The following is an 8,459-nucleotide window of genomic DNA, read 5'->3' on the forward strand; positions in this document are numbered from 1 at the left end:
ATGACAACCCTACAGGCCCTTCTGACACATTAAGCAGAATTAATTGTGTATGTTTTTAGACACTTATTACATTTCCTACAATCAGTGGTAGATGGTGATAAAGCAGTGGCTGGCATTTTCTGGCAAACTTTCCTGCTGTGATTCCTTCCTTCCAAAGCAGGCATTTCACACTCATTTGTCAAAAATTACTGCCACTTCAAATGATATGTTTTCCCCAAGTAGAATTCTCTTTCATAATATTGTCTTTACCTGTGTGCTTCTCATTGCCTGGAAATCTCTTCTCCAACTCCTTCATGCTAAATCCCACTCATTCTTCAAGGTCTATGTTCCTACATTTCATGGCCAAATGTATTGAGTCAACAAACAATATTAATTGAGCAATTATTATGACCTGGGCCTTATGCCAGGTGCTAGGGAAATACAGGTGAATAAAACAGTTCCTGCTTTTAAAAAGTTCACAGTTCAGAGAGGCAAGACAATTAAAATGAACGGGATGGTAAGTGTTGCAGTATTGAAGTTCACAGGGCGCCCAGAGCCCACCACCCTGGATGGTCTGGTAATGCTTCCTAGGAGATGTGATGTCTGCACAGAGACTTGGAGGATAAGTAAGAAATTGGCAGGTGAGTGGAAGCGGGGTAAAGATAAATGAGAAGGTACATCATGCATGCTAAAGAAACAGCACGCACAATGGTGTTCTCCAGGCTGCACTCGCTCCTCTTAGTTTCAGGCTACATGCCCCCAAGGTAACCACTGCTTATGTGCCTATCTCCTTTTGAACGTTCCACTCCATCCCCAGGAATATGAGATCCTTAAAGTTAGTGGTTGTGTTGTACTCATTCTTGTATCCTCAGGAATTCCCACATAATCGATATGAGATAAATATTCATTAAGTAAAGATGATTTGTTTTTCAACTCGTATGCAAAAGAAGTAGACTAAGAGCTGTTCATTTCAAGGGACCTGATCTATTTTTCCGCTATTCTTTATTTTTATTTTTTGGAGTTGGCGTCTCACTCTGTCGCCCAGACTGGAGGACAGTCTCATGTTCACGGTCACCGTAGCCTCTACCTGCTAGGCTCAGGTGATCCTTTCACCTCAGCCTTCCAAGTAGCTGGAACTATATGCACGTGCTACCACACCTGGCTAACTTTTTTATTTACTATAGAGACAAGTTCTCACCAAGTTGCCCAGGCTGGTTTCGAACTCCTGAGCTCAGGCAATCCTCTCACCTCAACCTCCCAAAGTGCTGTAATTACAGGCTTGAGCCACCGCGCCCAGTCTATCTTTCTGTTGTTTAAGAGTAGTTCTTTAACACCTGTGAAACTATGTTCAAATTCCTGATGTTATATAATTTCCAAAGAGCTGACTCTTGTAACACAATAGACTGAAAGCTCCCTGAAGACAGGGTAGAGGCCAGGTCTCGTTCTCTGCTGTATTCCTAAGATTCAGTAAAGTAACTGGTACATAGAATTTCAATTAGTAAAATACATTAAATTATGAATGACAATTAATAACTACAGCTCTTGTTTGTTTTCTTGCATGCTGCCAGGGCAACACACTGATGTGTGCTTTGTGATGGGGCAATGGATGAATATCTCCCACAGACTGAGAGCTTCCATAATTAAATGGGAAGTGGTTGGACTGATGGGCTCAGCAAAGGCTTTGACTTCATAAACAGGAAAGCCCACCCCCAAAAGTTTAGAAGCAAAATATACATTAAAACTAACATTTCTATTTTCTGGAAAAAGTAAATCCTTTCAGCTCAGTGAAGTTATTATACAGGAACAACATGACCCAATCAATCTCTGGCCCTTCCACTCTATTTCTACATACCTTGGTTAAGTGGAAATTTGTTGGTGTCAAAACCAGTAATAAATTAGAACATTATAGTGCACTATTATTTGGCAAATATAGTCATCATTTACTGCAAACAAAAGACAGTACAAAAGGGTGGAATTGGCAAATATTGTGAATTTTGTTCTAAACAGGAAGGAGGGCAGAGAGGCTATTTTCTGAAGATCATGCAAAAATAACATATTTTATAAACAGCCTTTCTTTTAGGCCTACTAGACAGAATGATCCCTTACATGAAAAGTCTCAGATCCCAAGATACATAACTAATATGCTACCTTTTTGCCACCATACCCACAGTACATTAATTTCATTTAAAATGCACTGACCATACAGGATAAATTGATTTCACTTTATATGGGTTTGACAGCCATGTTTATTGTGCAGTGAAATGTAGTGTAGCTTCCAGCTGACAATATCCATCAACACGGGGCAATATGCTGACTGCTGGGCCAGATGAAGGCATCCATTACTCTGGAAGTGAAATACTCATTCAGACACGACAGTGTCTTCTCCTGAGGATCACCGTGGTAATTTATGATGCCCTCAGTGCCATTACTTTACAACTGACATGGATTCAGCAATTTATATACTGACATGCATACACATAAAAGGAGACAGGTTTGTGGAGAATGTCAGATGCAAAAACATTTCAATATTATTCTAACTTAACTACTAAGCCACAGGTGATTAACATTTGAGATCTGCTTTTGCTATTGTAGCTTTCTTTCTACCTCTAGCAAACCCAAATAGTCAGTTTCCATTTATTTCTTCATTTAAAATCTATGTATTATTGTAAATGGGAAGTCTTAATTTCCTATAGACTGATAGAGATCACAGTGGATTTTTAGACTCGGGTTTTAGAATAGAGGAACACTCTAGCTAGACTCTTAACTCCACGCTGATGGATGCTGCCAGACATATCATACGTATGCACAGTCTCTCTCCCACTCCTGCTCCACTCTCTTCTGCCTTGCCAAATTCTACCTTTCTCCTGAGGAACAGTGCTCAGGTCCCACCTCCACCAACGCCTCAGCCCTGACCTTCCCACTCCCTTCCATGGCCTATACTGTCTACACAACACTGATGCTACATTAACCACACAGAACTCACAAAGGATGCTCTCACAAATGAACAAATTCAGGCACAGTCATGGTATTAAAAAGCAAATTAAGAAGTGGCAAGCCAGGCTCAGTGGCTCAGCCTGTAATCCCGCGCCTTTGGGAGGCTGAGGTGAGTGGATTGCCTGAGCCCGCGGGTTCAAGACCCGCCTGGGCAGTGAGACCTCATCTCTACAATAAATCAAAAAATCAGCCGGGCATGGTAGCGCATGCCTGTAATTCCGACTACTTGGAAGGCTGAGGTGGAAGGATTGCCGGAGCCCAGCAGGTCGAGACTGCGGTGGCCGGGAGCGGCCACTGCACTCCAGTCTGGGCGACAGAGTGAGACTCCAACTAAAAAAAAAAAAAAAAAAAAAAAAGAAGTGGCAAAATTGAAAATGGTTTAGAGGCGGACACATTTCTTTTTTCTTATCAACTTGTTCTCTTCCAGGAGGAGTGAACTGAAAAACGAACAGGGATACTAAGATAAACCAGAAATGTTATATCAGATGTACCAAGATTTGGGAAGACGAGACTGATCCAGGGACACCAAAGTTTGAAACCACTTTTAAATTAAACCTGAACTTCAAATACTGCAACACTTACCATCTTCATTATAACTGCCTGGCTCCTTTGAACTGTGAGTTTCTTACAAGCAGGAGCTGTTTTATTCACCTTTATATCCCTAGCATCTGGCATAAAGCCTAGGTCACTGCAAATCTGTGTAGTGATTTTTAATACTAACACAAATTTGCAGTGCCCAGATCCCTTTGCAAAATCATAACTTGGACAAATGTTTTCCTGTCTTTCCTTCTCCACTTCTTCCTATTCTTACCTTCTTTCTCCTATATCCCAAATACATGGTACTTTAAGGTTATCTTATGACTATATAACCCTCCTTAATTAGGCAGTCGATGAAAAACAAGAATAAACCAGTTTGGCATATGAAAATGGTCTCTTTCTTGCCTTTACCACCACCATCACTAACATCCTGGAAAGGCATTCCATCCTAGACTTATCATATCTGACTTAAATAGACTTACAATACCTAAGTTAACACCTGGGATTGGTTAAGGAAATACATCATAAACACAAACACCCCACAAAGAAATGTTGAGGGTTGCTTCCATTCTGTCTTTTTGTGGTGACAATGATGTATATATAAAAAACTTCTATGGAAATTATTGAAGCACCCAGATGAATACTATGCAGAAAGATGCTTTTCAACAAATATTTATTGAACTGAATCTATTTTAGAAAACATCTCTCACTATTACTTTTTTCATTTAAAACTAATAATTCATCTCTTACTTGAATTCACAATCTTTGAGTTAAGCTTAAAGTCAGAATTTTAAGAAAGTATTAGCGGCCACAAAGTCAGAAGAACATTTAGAAAGTGTCCCTGAACTTCCTTAAACTTTGCTTCATGAAACAAAATGGTTAGGTAATTGTTGTCGCAACAGCAGAAATACATGTGACTCTATATGTGCATTTAAGTTCAGAAATTTAAAAATGGAAATTGTACATTTTTAAAGTTCTTTTAAGTATTTACAAATTCTATAGAGTACCATAAATTTTTTACAAAGGTGTGCTTTTAATCTGTGGATTTGAAGTCTAAAATTCACTTTCTGTTAAAATTAACTTTAAAAATCTACCTGCCAATGCGATCACATATAGTTTCATTCATTATTAAATATATTTTTAAAATTATTCTTAAATAGCCAATACTCTGCATCAGAATCCAGAATTTAATTGTCCTAGGGAATGGCTCACAATTCTACAATGGCTTCTCTTTTAATAGCAGAGGAGTCATTTGTGAGTCCAAGATACGATTTGTCATGGAAAGCAATTGGAAGAAGCTTAGACCCGCAACAATGTACCTGGAGACTACTGCTTTCCAGCTGACCTAAGAGTCTTTAATTGCTAGCAACAGCAGTCCCGAATGACAGTGACTGAAAGGCCAGGAGGTCAACAGCGCCACACTAGGCTTCAAGAGAAAGCAAGGTCCCTGTGCTGCAGGCGTTCCTGCTCTGTACAACTGCCCCTAGGAGGCTCAGCTTGGCTAATTCATCCTTCATCTCCGTTGTATAAAGGCAAACTCTAGATAAAGAAAGATAGCTAATCTACAGGGAGAAAATAGAAATTGCCAAGGCAAATACCTCCTTAGAAAGCTGTAAGTTGAATGATTTAAAGAGAAGACAGAAAATTGAGTTTTTCCAGGTGGGTTGGAAAGAAAGCCAGTTTCACCATCATAGCCTCTGGCAATGGTCCTGAACTAATCCTAGAGAGGCCCCTTTCCAGGTAAATTTCAGGGGACATCTGAGTGAATGAGTGAGTGTTTGGTGCATATATAAAGTTCTCCCTAAGGACAAACTCTGGTTAATTCTATAATGTGCCTAGTAATAATTTATCTATGCATTAATTCAATAAACACTTCTGACAAATTTCAGAGATACACTGTGATGGAGCATACAAAGATAAATGACATATGTAATTTATTTTTAAGAAATTTGGTCCAATGGGGGGAGACACATAAATAAAAAATTATAAAACAGTACTAACAAAGGTACCTTTAAACTACTATGAAAGCCGAGAAAAGATGCTACTAAAATAATTTGAGTGGACAGAGAAGAGTATCGGAAAGGTTTCAGAGATGAAGTGGTTCTTGAGCAGCATCTTAAAGGAAGAGTAAGAATTTACCAGTAGGTGTGAGTATGAAAGTATTCTAGGCTACAGCTACAGAATCAGTGTGAATAAAGCACAGAGTTATTACAAAGGCACAATAGGTTTTAGGGCACAAAAAGAGGCTGGCAATGGCTTGAGTTTATGTTAAGAAGAGGGGAGTACTAGGAGATGAAATCAGAAAAGTAACTAGGGACCAGATTGCTAAGCACCTTGAATGCCAAGCTGAGAAGTCCTTAAGATTGTTAAGCAGAGGAGTAATATGGACAGACATGCTCTAGAAGATATCAAAATAAAAAACTATATGAGAGACCACCACTGAATAGCTTTAATGATTGCTAGTGATTGATAATAAAGAATAGAGGAAAATAAAGTGACTACCTCCTCAAAGACCCATTAAAAATTACATTTTGCCAGACAGAATGGATGTGGCATATGCAAAATACTGGCACAAAAGATTCTATTCTAAGATCCAGTTCTGGTAATGGTAGAATAGTTCATATCAGACCAATCCTCCAATGATAATAATTATAAACTCTGGGTAAAATATGAAAAAAAACCAACCACTGGAAGATATCCAAGAGTCACCAAAATTAATCAGAAACTGGAGCAGGTTCAACCCTAGAAAGAAAGGCATTTCACTAAAATAAATTATACTTTTATAGCCCCCGACACCCACCCCCCACCCCTCACCATGAAAGCATGGAGTGGCTCGAATACAAACAGTAGGTTAGTCTAATTGGCTCAATGTGTCAGAAGACAGAGTTCAGGCTACTAAGTTGTTATCCCCTGAACTTCATATGGATATGGAATACTCAAATGAGCCCAATGAAAAACAGAGCTGTATATCTCAAAAATCTGAAAATATATTTCAGCTGATGTCCTTGCAAGAGAAACAGAATTTGAATTTGAATCCTGTCAAGTTAGAAGAAACTAATAAATACCTTGGGCTTTCCATTAAAGCCCCAAGAGGGGTAACTCCTTAGGAGTAAATTCTATATGACAGGACTAAGGATTCATCCTAAGACTAAAGACAAAATAGAAACAGACTTTCCCTAACTGCCAAAATTAAGCCTCCCACACATTCAATGTGATCAGCAGGTATTTTAAACTGCTTCCTATCCCAAACATTAAATTCTTTTAGAGGAAGAAAATAGAATTCAGAGTTTCTACAATCTATAGTCCACAACATGTAATATACAGTAAGTCCCCTACATACAAACTTTCAAGTTGCAAACTTTCAAAGATACAAATTTGCATTTGCATGTCCAATCCTGTAAGTTAGTTTATGCATATGGTATATATTGTCACATGCTGTACTCTAAGTTAAAAATGTTTTCTTTATTTTTGTGTGTTTATTTTGTATGTATTATTTGCATGAAAAGTATTATAAACCTATGACAGAATAGTACTATATGGCCAATTATGTTAGGTGGGTACCTAGGCTAATTTGTTGAGCTTACAAATAAGTTGGACTTGCAAATGCACTCTCAGAATGGAACTTGGGGACTTACTGTATAATACAATTACTAGTTGTACAAACAACCAGGAAAATGTGACCCAGAGACAAAAAAAAATAAAAATAAAAAATACAGGCTGAAAACTGTCTGAATTTGGTGAGAAACATTAACTATTAAGTACAAGATACTCATAGAAATGTAGGCAAAGTAAATGCAAAAAACCCCATACCTAGACACTAATTAAACTGCTGAAAACCAGACAAAAAAATTCCAGAAGGAAAAAACACACTACATACAAGGGAAAAATAATACATGCGATGGCTGATTATTCATTAGAAACAATGAAAGATAGCAGACTATGGAATACCTTTAGAATGCTAAAAGAAAAAAAAGTCAGTCTAGAGTTTTATCCAGAGAATAAATGTTTCCAAAATGAATGTAAAGTATACTTTCAGATAGATACAAGCTGAGAGAATGAGTTAACAGCATACAAACACTGAAAGACATATTCAAGGAAATTATTCAAAAGGAAGAGAAACAACAGAAACTAGATGTACAGAAAGTAAAGACAAAAAAGATATGTGACTTTTTTCTTCTCTGTATTTTATTAATAAGCAACTAATTGTTTAATGTTCTTAAAATACAGTGAACTACTTAATACAAAATGTAATATTATACTGTGGAATTTGTAATATGAAGAGGTAAAATATGGGAAAACAATATAGCATGTTAGCACAAAGGATGAGGGCAGTAAATGGAATTAAATTGCTAAAGCTTGTTTTATTTGTAAATTATGTTTATCATGTAAAGCAACATTTTAAGTAAGGTTACTCAATTAAGGATTCATAGTGAATCCTCAGAAAGATCACTTTTAAAATACAGAGGTATAGCTAAAAAGCCAAAAGAATAATTCAAATTGAAGACTTAAAAAGGATTCAATTAACACAAAGAAAGTAGGAAAGGACAAACAGAAGGTGAAAAACTGAGAGAACAAATAGTAAAATGTAAGACCTAAGCCCATCAAAAGTAATAATTATATTAAATAGAAATAAATCAAATAATCCAATTAAAAGTCAGAGATTTTCAGAATGGATAAAGAGTAGAAATCAATGAACTAGAAAACAGACACAATAAAGGCAGTTTAAGAAGCCAAGGGTTAGTAATATGAACAGAACAATAAAATTGATAAACTTCAAGCAAGACTGATCATCAGATAAAGAGATAAAATAAAAATAGCAATATTTGGACTGAAAGAGGAAGTTTTACTATAGCTATTATCCATAATAAAACACGAATAAGGCAATATTAGGAATAATTCAATTTCAATACATTTGACAATTTTAATGAAATGATCACATTGGCTGTCAA

Source organism: Carlito syrichta, unplaced genomic scaffold (assembly GCF_000164805.1).
Source record: "Carlito syrichta isolate Samal-C Ts95f unplaced genomic scaffold, Tarsius_syrichta-2.0.1 Scaffold274013, whole genome shotgun sequence".
In the NCBI taxonomy this organism is placed as follows: domain Eukaryota; kingdom Metazoa; phylum Chordata; class Mammalia; order Primates; family Tarsiidae; genus Carlito; species Carlito syrichta.